The sequence below is a fragment of the Pezoporus occidentalis genome, unplaced genomic scaffold (genome assembly GCF_034315485.1).
Source record: "Pezoporus occidentalis ecotype Australia unplaced genomic scaffold, CSIRO_AGI_Poc_V1 ctg128, whole genome shotgun sequence".
Taxonomy (NCBI): Eukaryota; Metazoa; Chordata; class Aves; order Psittaciformes; family Psittacidae; genus Pezoporus; species Pezoporus occidentalis.
The window spans coordinates 576179-591302 of record NW_026913082.1 but is presented as its reverse complement, the minus strand read 5'-3'; positions in this window follow the sequence as shown (position 1 = coordinate 591302).

Genomic DNA, 15124 nt, shown 5'->3' with positions numbered 1-15124 from the left:
TATTCTGCACTGGAAGTTTTTCAAATGCAACGTTTAAAGGAGAGTGTTTTTCAGAAATTTGACCATATTTATAATTGAGATAATTTATTTAACAAAGTAATAGTCTAATGTCAAAGTTATTAGTGTAATTCAGTGAGGACTCAGTCTTTCAGGGAGCATTTCAAACTCCCGATAAAATCCAATTTTGCAGTTAGTTTGCAGTTTTATCAGCAAAAAACCAAGCCAAACTTCTCTTGCATAATGCAGCAAAATTTGTACATGTTACACCCATACTTACTATGCTGGTATAACAGGGACATATTCTGAGTAGGTGTCACTAAAGGAATAGTTTTTATTGGCATTTCATTGTTGCAGAATGGCTCCAAGAGCAAGGCCATGGATCCTTGTCAGCCTTGTGCGAGCAAAGCAAAGTGTAGGCCTCACATGTACGTGACTTAAGCTGAAGGATACGCTGTCCTTGGGCTCTGGGGAAAGTACTGAGGAACTGAGTTGAGGTTGATGTAATGAGGAAGATCCTTGAAACCAGAAACTGGATGTGGGAGGAGAAAGTAAATGAAACCGTTTAGAACTAACCAATGCTGTTGTGACTAGTAGGCATAATTAACACGATGAGGATATAAGCACTGTGCAACACAAATAAAGCAGAAGCTTGCTTATCACTCATGTTGGGTTGTCATGGCTTGCTTCTCCTCACCGTCGGCAAATGGCGCCCAAACAGGGACCCCGATAATTGGGACTAGAAGCTGGGAACAGCAAGTGTGAGCGGCACCGGTGGCAGCGGCCGGGGAGCACGGAGCAGTACCACTGCCGTGGTGTGTCTGACCCGGGTGCTTGGACTGATTGAAAGGAGTCTGCCGCTGGGGCGAGCCAGATACAGCTGCACGGGGGGACGATCCGGTGACGGACGATCCAGAGACCGTGGTTACAGGACGATCCAGAAGAGGACGATCCGGAACGGGGAACAGGCCGGCTGAAGAAAATGGATCGAGAGGTAGCCCTTGATTTATTACAGCGCTTTTTAGAAAAGCGGGGAATTAGGCCTGAGAGGTCTAGTGGCTGTAGGGAAGGCTAAGGGATTCTTTGTAGATCCTAATACAGTTTTTGAGGAGAGTGAGTGGCGAAAGTTTGGTGATGAACTATTTGACTCAATGCTTAATGATGATAAAACGGCAAAGAAACTTGGTAAGCCATGGAGAGAAGTAATAAATTGTATAAAAAAATACAAGGTGGAAAAGAAAATTGCCGCTGTAGCAACGGAGAAACTAGGGAGAGATGTCCTGGGTCGGTTGAAGCCGGGGGAAGATTACTACTCGTTTTCCCCAGCTCACGGGGCACTCCCTGTGCTTGGAGCACAGGGTTTTCCCCCACACACCTTCCTTTTCCCCCCCTCCTTCTTCATCAGAAGGTGCAGCGGAGGAGGTGTAACTCTCTGCTCCCCCGCCACCGCAGTTGAGTTTTGAAAAGCAGAGGGATTTTGAAAGTAGGGATTTTGAAAAGGACAGAGGAAGTGAAAAGCAGAGGGATTCTGAAAGTAGGGATTTTGAAAAGGACAGAGGAAGTGAAAAGCAGAGGGATTCCGAAAGTAGGGATTTTGAAAAGGACAGAGGAAGTATAATAGAAGGGATAGGCACGATGAATGTCGGGAAGCTGAAAGGAAGAGGGTGGTGCCTCGGCCCCGGATTGACTGGGGAGCCATTGTGAAGCAGGCAGTAGAAAATGGAGACTATGCGCTAGCAGGAGATTTGGAGGAACTGCGAGCCTTTCCGGTCAGGTATGAACCAGACGGACTGGGAGGAGCACAGGGAACCATTATGTGCTAGACTGGAAATTCTTAACTCAGTTACGGAGTACGGTGAATGAGCCAGGATTGCATGGTGAGCCCACTAAACAGATGTTAGGTTATATATGGAGCGGTACGGTTTTATGCCCTGAAGACATTAAGGGAATAATTAGGATGACCATGACACAAGCGCAGCAGTTATTGTGGCAGGCACATTGGCAGCAGCTCTGTGATGGATCATCTAATCTGCCCAGAGGTCAGCATGACCCGCTGTTTGGTGTCACAACGGAACAACTGATGGGAACTGGGCGGTTTGCTACTACAGACATTCAAGTACAAATGGGGCCAGATGTTTGCCTGGAATCCATGCGTACTGCCAGGGAAGCCATTCAGAGGGTGCGCACGGCACCCCCTACCCCCTCGTACATGTCCATTAAACAAGGGAAAGATGAACCATTTGCTGATTTTGTGGATAGATTAACTGCAGCCATCAGCACAGTGGATACTCCAGAATACATGAAGGGTCCGCCGTTACGCCAGTGTGTCATGGAAAATAGCAATGTCTATACAAAAAGTATCTTAGTTACCCTACCCGCAGATGCCACCATAGAACTTATGTTGGCACGCATGAGCAGGGTGCCAGTAGGAACTCAGGCACTACTTGTAGAAACTGTTAAAGCAATAGGAAAAGAGATAGCTCAAGCACAGAAGGAGGCAGCTCAGGCACAGATACAGGCCTTTGCAGCGCTGGGTCCTCTCCGATCCAGCAATACAGTGCCAGCCCAACAAAGACGTAGAGGGAAGCCGCCTCGTTGTTTCCGATGTGGTGACAAAGGACATACGAAACGAAACTGCAGAAGGGCTGTGTGGTGCTCTAATTGTCAGCGAGACAACCACAGCACAGAAGGCTGCAGCCGTTCGGGAAACGGACAGAGGAGAGCGAATGGCCGCCGCGCGCAGACAACATTTCATGACTGCGAATAAAGCTAACCTTTTTTAAATTAAGGTTTATACATGGGAGGAAATGTGCTGTTTTGTTGTTTAGATTAACAGTGCTTGTATTTTTGTATTAAATATTGCATCTGCCATTTTTGTGTTTATACCATTGTGCCTTGGAAAGCAAGCAACATTTGCATATTACTTTGAAATTAAATTCTGCAACACTAGGCTAAAGCTTGATATGTATTTCTAAGAGACATTTGTAGTGTCTTATATTCTCAGCTGTGTAATAAAGCGAGCTCTTAGATTCTTGTCTATATCCTGTAGGAAGTCCTCACATTTCTTTATCCTTCAGAGCTAACTACTTTTTCAGACTTGTGACAATTGTTAACCAAACCATGATCTGTTTACAGCAATACCTACCTGCATTCTCAAAGAAACATCTGAGAGAGATTAGATAAACAAGACAATCTTACTCCTACCTTAAAAGCAAAGTCATGCGAACTCATGGCCACTTCTCCACAAAATACTATCTAAAAATGGTAATAATACTGATACAGAATAATTGAGTAGTTTCTCATGGATCCAAAAGCTATTTTGCATTCCTGTAGAATAGGATACTCATTTTAGATCAAATGTAGTCTTTGAAGTGGGTTTTTCTTTTCGTGAAAAGCCAAAATATAAACATGCCTGTATTGAGCAGCATTTTAGTTGGCTAAAAACTATTAACTGTAGTGTGGGAGCCAGCTGAAATTCTTAGAAAGCACAATGTGGGTAAAATAAAAATCCCTAAAAGACCTTAAATGGAGTGAAAAGGTTGTGGAGTCTCCAGCCTTGGAGATACTCAAAACCTGACTTAACACACTCCTGGGAAACCTGTTCTACCCGACTCTGCTTGGTCAGGGATTTGGACTTCACAATCTCTAGAGGGCTCTTCCAGGCTCTGGAATCACACGGAATCATATTTAGTGTTATCACAGCCTATTCTGGGATTCCATGAAATTGTCTCCTTAGTCTAATCAATTATTAAGAAGCCAATTTAATTAGACTGGAAATGGGCTATATAACTACCCTAGCAGAGCCCTTGGAGTTTTCATTCAACACTGTTCTAAAAAAAAGAGTTTCAAAGCGCTGCAAAGAAGCAGGTTATTCCAGTGCAACCTAAAGTTTCAGTTCAGGAACACAAGCTCAGTTCTCACTGTAAAGTTCCCTTGAAAGTCCACTTTTAGCTTCCTGTGTTGGCAGAATTCAGGTTCTTTACCACTGACTGCAGCCTCCAGATAGTCGCAGTGCAAATGTTGTGCAAGTGCTTTTCATCACCTTTGTGATCTAAAGGAGAGACATTTAAAAACCCAGCTTCATATGTGGGATTAGAGAAGAGAACCTTCTTCAGTGAAGTGAAATTTAGTCAAAGTTGTTCAAGATGTTCTAAAGCTGGTACATCAGGACATGCACAAATAGTAAGAGCTGAAGTATTCAGCAAGCCTGGTATCTTCAGCAGGCTGGGAAATTTTCTTCTGCCTGTGTTGAGCATTTTGTTATCTGTCAGAACAGTCTGTGTGGGATGCCTCCCAAAGAAAAATCTCCGCATCATCCAACAAACCAGCTCGTTTCTTCAGAGCCAGGAGAGCTTTTTGAACTGAATATTCTAATAGTCCTTTTGGAGGCACATTAAACAGCAATCTGCCTTTGTTTATGCATCTGTGACAAACAAGGTATCTGCCACTATGTCCTTTTATCAGAAAGTGTTCTGGACATAAGACTTCAATTATATGCTGACCCTGCTTATACTTTATTCAACCTCTATAACCCAAATTTCTCAAATCCCTTTATGAAGTACTATGGTTGAGTCTCCCGTGAATGGTGTGAGCTTAAATTCCTTTTTTTCTCAGCTTCAACCTTTTACAGCATCAGTGGGAACACAATCAATTTTCTTTTCCTATTTTGCTAGATTAGCCATTTTGTGTACTACATTTTATTTGCATTCATTGCATAAATGCACTAGGATCACACTCATTTTTTAACTTTTAAGCATGGACAATTTTGGGGAGGCAAAACTTATCGCAAACTTTCAGACTTTTGAGATAAGCAGGCTTTAGCCCTGCCCTTCCTGTGACAAACAGATGGGCTGCTGTCTTCATCCTTGTAAGCTAGAAGACCTGTTGTGGAGGCTCCTGGGACTTGGATTCTCAGTAACACAGTTTTTGGTAAGTGCGTGCATTTGTCTAACTGAATATGGAATCTTTAAATATTTGTTGGCTACCTTAAATAGAATCAATTAACTACACGAAGAGAGAGTACTGTCAAATGAGGCACCTGGGCTTTGAGAGACACCAGAAAGCGTTTTCAGGAGAGACGGGTGGGAGGTTGAGTATGTTCCCTGATCCATCCACCCCTGATCCATACGGGTCCCTACAGCCTCCCTTCAGGGAGTCTGCTGTCAGTCTTGGTTCTAGGGCTCCAAGCAGCGCACTGGGTGACCTGAACTGCCAGTGAAGGTGCCGCAAGGCACTCACAGTGCTTTGCACTGTGCTTGCACACACAGTCTGTTCCCCAGAGACTGCCCTCCAGCTACACCTGGAGAGGTCTCAGAAAATACAATAACCCATCAGAACTCGAATCTAATCTGATTTCTACATATGGAACCTTATATTACAGTATTTATTTATATTATAGTATCACAGCTATCCAATTACCACTGGAAGTTATAGTAGAGTATATAGTATAATTGCAGTAAATCTTTACTAAACTGTAGTTTTAGTGAAGTGTTGCCAAAGTTTTTAGGTATATACTACATTATATACTATTCTATAGTATAATATACTCTTAATGAAACTACAGTTTGACTAGTTTTATATATACTTTTTTACTTTTATGTTTTTTTACTATACTACAGTAAAAATATAGTTTACTATATATGCTATATATAGTATATATACTATATACTATACTATATACTATTCTATACACTATCATATATACTAAAGCTGTTGTTATAGTAAATTTTTATTATATACTATATTATACAATACTCTATACACTAGTATAAAGTTCTACTAAAATACTGTTTTAGTGAAGTTTTACTATGCTATATATTATGCACCATAATATACAGCAGTTTTACTAAAGCCATACTATACACTATACACCAGACTACAGTGTCATAAAACTGTACTATTATAATATAACCAGAATAGTTGTTATTTATATTTACTATTTGATTTACTGTATTTAAGTTGTTATATTGTAATAGCCATAGTCATATATATATAGGTCAGATTAGAGTTCTGTTGGGTTATTGCAAAGGCTTTATCTCAGTCAGAGGAAGTCTCCTGGCTAGAGCATTGCCCCAGATAGAATGGAACATCTGGGCCTGTGGAAGTCAACACCTGATTCAAAAGAAGCCAAGTTTCTATTTAATTTGCAGCATCTGTGTTAGATCACACGGGGGCAGGTGAGCAGCTTTGGCTAAAAGAATGGGTCAGAGCTGGTGCTGGAGGATACGGAGGACTGCTCTGTGCCTCAGCCCTTCCCACGAAGTTCTAATCATGTTTCGAAAAGAGAGGAACAAAAATAAAGTGAAAAAATCTTCATTATAATGCAGCCAAAGGATCAACAAAAATTCCAGTTAACAAGCTTGCATACATTTACTGAGATCAGTCCTTCAGGGAAGCTCGTGAGCAGCAGGGACTGAGATGAAGCAGCAGATGAGAGCGGGGAGGAGACCGGCTGCTCTGTCGGGCTGCCTCGTATGTAATCGGCTTTTCTCGTTAACGTCTGAAATCCCCTGTAAGTCAGGACGGTGGCTGGATCTATAGTGGCAGAATTGAATTGAAGTGCTTCACAGCCCCCTTGTAACTGATCACCTAATTGCTCTGTATGCAGCACCTTTGGCTGATGGCAGTGAGGGTGTAGAGAAAAGGGCCTGATGAGTTTAACCATAGCGTGAAGCAGATGGCAAGAAACTTTAATGAGCAAGAAATCAGATTTCCAGGTATTTTTGGTGATTTTCATACTAATGCATGTATATGATCACCTCCCCAGCCTTGGATGTAAAGGTCACCACACTTCCTCACACTAAGGAACAACTCTTCAGCATCCACCTTGCTCAGCAAGGGGAGGAGATTGAAGCACTAATATGGTGGGAAGGGAAGAGAAGGGAAGGAACTACAGAAATGTGAATCTTGGATTAGTTTAGCCTTGTACTGCAGTTTCCCTATACCTAGTGTCAGCTAAAAAGGCTTTTTTTTCCTGAATTCCTACCTGCCCTCTACAGTTAAAACTGAAACCTTTTAAATATGATCACTTTTTATTCTTATTGATCATTTTTCTACAGACTTCAGCTTAGCCAATGAAACTAAGTATCACAGTATCACAGTATGCTAGAGATTGGAAGGGACCTCGAAAGATCATCTAGTCCAATCACCCTGCCGGAGCAGGAACACCTAGATAAAAGTAAGCCCACTTAACGTTCAGAACTTGTTGTTGGACACCTCAAAACTTTGGAGGAATTTTTTGCTTCAGAGCTGTTTCTTTTAAACATGGAAAAGTTGACTCACCACTTGTACCAGCTTCTTTTAACAAATCTGGGACATCCAGCCAAGTTTCCCTTAAATCCTAGAAGCCAAAGGCTCTATTGCTTCTCATAGCTGAGAAGTGGAGGGAAAGCTGAGTGTAAGCCAGCCTCCTCCAGCCTCTTAGCCTGGTTTGGATGGAAAAACAACTGCTCAGGACAAGTCAGAGCAGCCCCAGAAGCTGGAGCAATGCCTGGGGTGAGCGACATGCCTCATCCTGCCAGGGCACAGTGCAGCCTGCCCTTGTTGAGGAGTGCTCCTGGCCTCACACTACCAACGAATGTCAGGGAGATTTAAACTAAGAAGTGATTTTGCCCTGTCTTAATCCCTTAAACAGCATCTAATATAAACAGAAGAAAACAGGTGAGGCGCAAGTGCAGAAAGGGAAGGGGTGGTCAGAAAAGTGAGGTGATTTGCTCTTCTGCAGAGCACCCAGCCTGGTGAGGGGCTGTGTGTCTCACCAAACCTTGTGCTGGTTGCCAAGAGCTGCTGGGGTCAGCGCAACCTTGGCTGCAGCATCTTAAAGCTTTCCCATAGCTGCAGCAAAGATCTTTTAAACTAAAAATTTAACCTAAAATCAGTGCTACACAGACATCAGCTAAGGTCTTACTGCCATTATTTTGCATCTTTTTCTGTTCCTTAAGGATTAGCAGCTTTTACCCTTCTGTACCCAAACTAGTACACAGAGCATATTTATTTATTTGATAATCATGTATTTATTACTCAGTTGTTCCCAACAAGCTGAGCCATTTGGATGAGATATAAGGAAGAAGTTCTTCCCTGTGAGGGTGCTGAGCCACTGGCACAGGGTGCCCAGAGAAGCTGTGGCTGTCACATGCCTGGCAATGTTCAAGGCCAGGTTGGATGGGGCTTGAAGCAACCTGGTTAGTGGAAGGTGTCCCTGCCCACGGCATGGGGTTGGCACAAGATGAGCTTTGAGGTCCCTTCCCGGCCAAACCAGTCTGTGATTTCTCCTGCACGCACAAAAATAACAATGTTGAGCCTTTCTGAAGTGACACGCTCCCTGTTCCTGTTCACTGCCGCTTGAGCCATCCTTGCCTGCCGCACACAGCATTGCAACGTGCACCAAAGAGCTGTGGGCCCAGTTTAACTGAGGGCTTAAGGAAACGTGGCTGAGACAGACACTTCAAATCCAACCTGTTTGTGTGTGTTCCCCAACAGTTGTACTATGGGGCTTGTTTCACACCAGGACCCCTCTGCTGAAAGCAGGCCAGCGGCATCTCCGCTCCCCGCAGCAGCTGCCCAGCTGTCTCCATAGCCCGGCATTAGCAAATCACAGCAATAAGCGTGTTGTGAGGTCTTAGAGAAGAGTGGCAAGAAAAAGAAACGCACCCACCCCCCCCACCCCCCCAAAAAAGGCAGAGTGGAAGAAAACAGCGAGAAATACTGTGGGAGGGAAGTCACGAGGAGGCGAGCAAAGCAAGGCTCAGCGGTAACGATCATGTCCTCACCTCTCACACCCCTTCAAAGGGGGCCCAAGCTCCAGTTTATGCAGGGACAGGGCGAGAGGCGCCGGGGCGGGCGGCGGTGACAGACGGGGTGCCCCGGGCCCGCGCGAGGGCCGGTTACTGGTGGGCGGGGCTTGCGCTCGCGCAGAGCGGGGGGGGGGGGGGCGCTGCCGGCACGCGCCGGGCGGGCGGGGCAAGGCGGAGGCTTCGGGTGGCCTTGGCCGAGCGAATCTCGGTCGCGGTAGCTGCGGTCCGTGGGGGCTCCGCTCGGCTCGGCTCGGCTCGGTTCGGTTCGGTTCGGCTCGGCTCGGCGGCGACAGGTAACCACTAACCCGGGCACCGGCAGCGCCGGTCTGCCGTGCGCGCGGTCGTCCCTCTTTCACTGCCTCCAGCGAGGGGAAGCCTCTCCGTGCCCGCGCTGTGGCAGGCGGGGCTCCCCCTTTCCCCTCTGGGCTCAGGCCGCGTTTTCCCTGCCTTGCCTCAGGGCGGGGCGGGCGAGAAGCTCTGCGCCGGAGCCGTTCCGGCCGTTGCCGCCCCCTCGCACGCCGCCGCCGTTTTTAACCGCCACTCGCTGGTCGGTGGCAGCTGCCGCCCGCTCCCGCCTCGGCTCGCAGTGAGTGTGAGGGCCGGTCCCGGCAGGCGCTGTGTGCCGGTCTGCAGCCTGCTCGGGCAGCGGGGCAGGGGAGGCGTCGCGTTGGCGAACGGGCTGGAGTTGCTGGGTCAGGCGTTGACCTCGGGGCCCAAAGCTGTTCGGGTCGGCTGGAAGCAGAGAAACAAACCTCCGTTGTCTGCCCGGTCGGGTGCCTGTTGGCCTGGCGCTTGGAGCGTCTTCTTGTCACAAGTCACCGTAACCTGCAGCTTTCCGCTCTGATTTAGAAAGACGTGATAAGCTGTGCCGCAGTGCCTGCGCTCGCTGCAGCTGCTGGGCCGGAGCCCGAAGGTAACGTCCCGCAAGCGGTAGTGCTACTTGGTGCTGGGCAGTGCCAGCCCTGCCTGCGCTGTCCCCCTGTTGCCCCCTCGGGGCAGCTGCTGTCGGTGCAGTTTCTGTTTGGGGAATGTGTTGTTAAACAGGCGGGGTTTGGCATCGCTCCCTGAGCAAGTGATTGCCGCTGGGTTTACTGCAAAATGCAATTACTATTTTTCTTTAAGTGGTGTGCTTGTTTAGAGATGATGGAGCGGTGTTCCTGGCATGATTGTGTTTGGGCACCCTTCGATAACCACGGGGGTTAGAAGTGTGAAACACAAAACTGTTTGGGGGCAGCACCTATTTTCTGACAGCCACCAGAAGCTTTCTGGAAAGAAGTCTACTGAGAATAGAAAGTATTTGGTTTGCCTTATCTTATTAATTATTAAAAAGAGGAATTGCTTGTAACACATTACAGGAAAGGAGGGTTATGCAGTACTTGCAATCCCTCTATCCCACCGTTTGCAGTTTAACATTACACAAAAAGGAAGTGAAATCTTATTAAAAAAAAATCTTAGTGCTTTGCAGCTACTCTAGGTTCTTGCTTCTGTAGAATTCCCAGGTTAACAATAATGTTTAATTCCCCTATGTGGGTGTGTTACTGTTTGCTAATTTTCATCATAATATCACGGAAGTGACTGGGTGTTGAGTGTAAGTGTTCTGCATGAAGGGCTTTATGGACAGGCTTAGCAAGCTTTTAACGTTTGTACATTAGTAAATGCAGCATGTATGTGTCTTTAAATCTGTGCTACTGCATCGGGCTGTGGGTTGGTGATTTTAGGAGTTGGGGACATTTTGGGCGTTCGGGTGTAGGAGTTAGTCATGAAGAGTGTGGTTTGGGTTTGATTTTGTCAGTTGATTTCTAAACTGGTGGTTTTGGGGCAGGTGAAGGCGAGGCAACCGGTAGGTAAACCGTGCCTCCCCTGGCCACCGGCGCCCGGCCGTTACAGCGCGCTGGGTCCGCCTCCGCGGCCCGGCCTCCCCGCAGGGTAACCGGCTGGTTAAGCCGCCCGTGCGTCCGGGCTTTGCGGCCGAGTGACGAGGAAGGCTCCGGGAGGCCGGGTCAGATCCGTTGGGCTTTGTTGGGGCCGGGAAGCCATTTTGGGATCCTGCGGTGTTGCATGGAACGGCGTGTCCTGTCCGCCGGGCCGCGCACGGAGCTCGCGCCGCCATCGCGGAACCACGGTAACCTCCGCCCCCAATCCTCCTTCCCCTCCCTCCCCGGTGCAGCCCCTGGCGCCGAGAACCGGCCGCGCCTCCCTCGCCAACCGTCCCGCTGGGCCCGAGGCCTCGGCCGGGAGCTCCCCGCCTGTGCTTCGGTCTGCGGAGCCTGGCCGGGAGGCCTCGGGCAGCGGCCCGGTGGGAACGTGCGTGAAACCCCTGTATTGGCCGAGTCGTGGGGCGAGCGGGCGGGAAGCTCCCGGCTTCGAAGTGACTCGGGGTGCTGCCGTGCTGTGCTTCGGGTGCTGTGTGCGAGTGTGAACAATGAGCAGACGTATTTACTCTTTCACCGCAGCTGGATGTATAGCTGGCTGCTGTCAACCTCCCTTCCCAAAACCGTGCGAAGGGCTACTTACTGTGAATATGCCGTGCTGCTGCTCTGTGAAGAACCTCCTTTTGTTATTAGCATTGCAGTTGGGCACCTGCATTTGACAGCGTCTGTCAGTGGTAACATCTAGCTTAAAATGTGAATTTTATCACTTGTATTTCTTCTGTTTATTTGCTCTTGTGTTGTTGTTTTAAATGAATACTAATGTTTTAAGACTGTGTTAATAAAACAGTGATTTAGCTTGGAGCTCTTTGCTCTTCAGCCTGTTTAAACCAGTAGTTGGGTATGTGGAAACATTCTTCGTGGAGTATATTTACTTGGGAATTTGGATTTAAAGAAAATAATAATTTTATTGGTTATTTGAGGTAATAGTAGAAGCCAAAAACAAAATTAAAAGTAAAAACTGGCTTGCTTTCAGGAACTGATAGGATTGCATAAGCCACTTTCATTGTTATTGATAATTTGCCCAGTGCTCTGCTTAGCTGTTGTGGCATTAGTATCTTAAATCATCATGACTTAAATTTCATCTACTTGCTTTAAAAGGTAAGGATAGAATAGGTTCCACTTGAAGTAGTACTGCCAGCAGCTCTCAGACTTTAAATGCTGGGGGGGGGGGGTGTTACCCTTTGTAATGTTAAAAAAGAAAAAGACATGCTGTCTTTTAAACTTTCTTCTTCTGTAACAGACTTCCTGGGGAATATTTCTACTCTGCCAGGGTATTGTTTGTGAAATGGCAATTTATTGCTTCCTTTCTCATAAAAGGTATTTGTGAGGAAATGCATAAATAATGTTTGTGGAAGTCTGTGTAATCCACAAGATGTATTTGTAGGGTGCTTGTAGTGTATATACAGTGTGTGTTTGGTGCTGCATCTCCTCCCCTGTGATGCTTCTGTGCCTAAGTCACTATTAGAGCATCTCATCACCTTCCATGAAAGCCAGGAAGTTTGCTGCAGCTGTACTAGGGTTTAGTAGAGGCTGTCTGATTCTGAAAGTGATTTTTCAGATAAACTGGCCTAAGAGGCAGTGGTGCAGTCTCATTCCCCCCCCGCAAAAGCAAGTAAATGTGTCTCTTCCACAGGAACGTGGAAATTAGCTTTTAAGTTGAGGCACATCTGCTTGAATTCTAGCTGAAATCTGTGCTTCTCTTTAATTGCCTTTAGGTTGTCTTATAAATTTATTCTTATTACTTGTTTGTTTTTTTTTTAGTGTAACTGCATGCTCTAATTCTTTCACTGTACATCCCATAGATGTTTGTGGGCTTCTGAAGAAGGAAAAAAGGCTCTGAGTTTCAGCCCAGTAATGCTTACAATAAAGCTGATACTAAAAGGTTACCTGAATCTGAGTCCAGACAGATCTGCGGTGCCAAAATTGAAAATCTGGAGTGTTTAAACTGGAGCTGAATACTGTGTCTACCTCTCAGGCTCACTCCTAAGTTTTTGTGGTTTTAAATTTCAAAAATATTTTATTAGCATGTCTTTTTCTGATCCAGTTGTATGTGAAAGTTTCATAAAGGAGAAGAATATATGAGAAGTGGAGTGCTGTTAAACATGAGTGAAAAAATGAGAGGGAGTTACTGTCCTCCACCCATCCCTAGTCTGTCCTGTAGTTTAAAGTTCTGCTGTGAGAAGTATGTAGAATATTTCTAAATAAATTGGGTTGGTCATTTGTTTTTCATATTTTATTTTGAAGAGATGGGTAACTAAAAATCAAGCTGTTGAAATAGTAGCCAGGTTAAAAAAAAAATTAACACCCAGTTCTGTAGTAAATTTGAGATGATTCTTTTTTGAAAAGGGGTGGTGGTTATCTCTGAAGATCAAGTTTGTTAAGCCTGTTTTGTTGCTTTGAAGAACAAGTAAACATCTTTTCCCTTTGAGTCTGAATTAACATTAGAGCATGAAATGAGCAGTGAATCAAACCAAACCCCCAAATCTTCTAAGGGTGATTTCTAACTATACAGTGTTTAGATGGCAAACCTGCTCTCTGTACAGGATAACTTGTGCTAAGAAACCAAGTATTAATAAACCTACACATAAATACCTTCAGGGCTTTTCAGTTAGCAGGGCCATTGTCAAGTACATGTTTTATATAATACTAACTTAATGGTGTATTTCAAACCTCATCAGAACAGAAATTCGATGTAAATTCTAGCATTTAATTTCTTCAGAAATCAAGTGAAGAGAGAACTGGGAGGGGAAGGGAAAAAGGCACAAAAGAAACCAAACCAGTATGTTGTTGTTCAAAGTCTGCCCTGCCCATATGGGTAACAGAATTAGGGAGAGGAGCTGAGTGGCAGCTGAAAGTTCACTCTCTTGGCCTAGCTTTCCACATGGGGAAATACTGCTGGGTGTCAAAAGCATTCAATCAGCTACTGAGATACCAGTTAAAAACTTAGTTTATTGATGGAATTTTGGGTGCTGAGCAGTCAAGATCTGCTCCACTGTAAACTGAACAGAGGTTTCCCTAGCTGGTGGTTTCAAAATCTTTCTGCTGGGATTAACCAATTTAAATAGATCAACCTTAATCACAGTTTGAATTTCAGTAGGCATATATCTGAGGAATCTGTTTTGCTGCTGTTTAAAACAAATGCTGTCTGAGTTACCAACATCCCTCATCTTGACATTCACCTAATTTCTGCTTTTGTTGCTGGGGAATCATTACTTTGGGGTCCCTGTTTCCTCTGTTCTCAAATGAGCTCTTATTTGTTAAAGTGTGGCAGCACTTGTTATGCTTTCTGGCAATATTTACTACTTATTGTAGCAAGAGAGTTCAACTACTTTGTTAATACTTCCACACACTGATTTAAGCTTCCTCTAAACAAACAACAAATGTTACAGACAAGCCAGTGAAAGCATTAGGGCTCTGGGACAGATGAAGTGTAGAGAAAGATCACTTAATGGAGATGCTTTTTCTACCGCTAAATAAATGTCTGTAATGCTAAAATAAAAAAAGATGTAACTAGCAGAAGTGAGACCTTATTTTCCACTAACCCCATGCATGGGAGGTGCTTCAATTCAGAAAGCTACAACGGTTAGGCCTGTATGTTTTGATTCTTAAAAACAAGAAGGAGACTCTGTCTTCAGTAGTAATGTAAATAACATCCTGCCTTTCCGACGTCAGGATTCAGAGGCTGCAGGTGGACTAAGAGCATTTTCGTGTTACATGGAGAGATTTCTTTTTGAGCTGCCCCTACCTGTACCTCTGACTCTGTTTTTTTGTCTTTATTTCCAATGTGTATGTAGCTATAAAATGAAAGCTCTTTATTTCAGCATGGTAAAGTGCATCTCCAAAATGAGATACTTGTTGATGTTTTTATTATAAAATTGAAGTGTAGCTGGGCATGGTATTACCTAAGTTAGGTGTATCATCACAGTTGTGTAAAATATTGTTTGCTGCTGCTTAAACAGGAGCCACAGATAACCTAAAAATAGCTGGGATTCCGTTTTGCTGAACATGCCAGTGCAGCATAGCCAAACCACTACTTGATAACCTACTATCTTTTCTAGAAGCAAAACTTTTCCTGTGGTTAATAAAACGCAGAGGGACTCCATGTTTTTTGGGGAAGTATTTTAAACTTGAAAGTCAAATTGCATATAATGCCACAAGCAGTCACTCATGTGGCTCTGCGGATTTCTTGGGCAGACTACGTTTCTGTATTTTCTTCCTGAAACCTATATATATATAAATACCTTCCAAAAGCTCTAGGGAAAGTTTTGCAAGTATTGGTTGCATGGTTTTGTTGTGTTGTTCTTGGTTTTGGTAATTTTTTTCTTTTGGAATTGGATGGCACTCTGGAAAATGTGCCTAATTGTAACCATGGGAGTCACTTTGCAGTTGGCTCTTCTGCTGGGG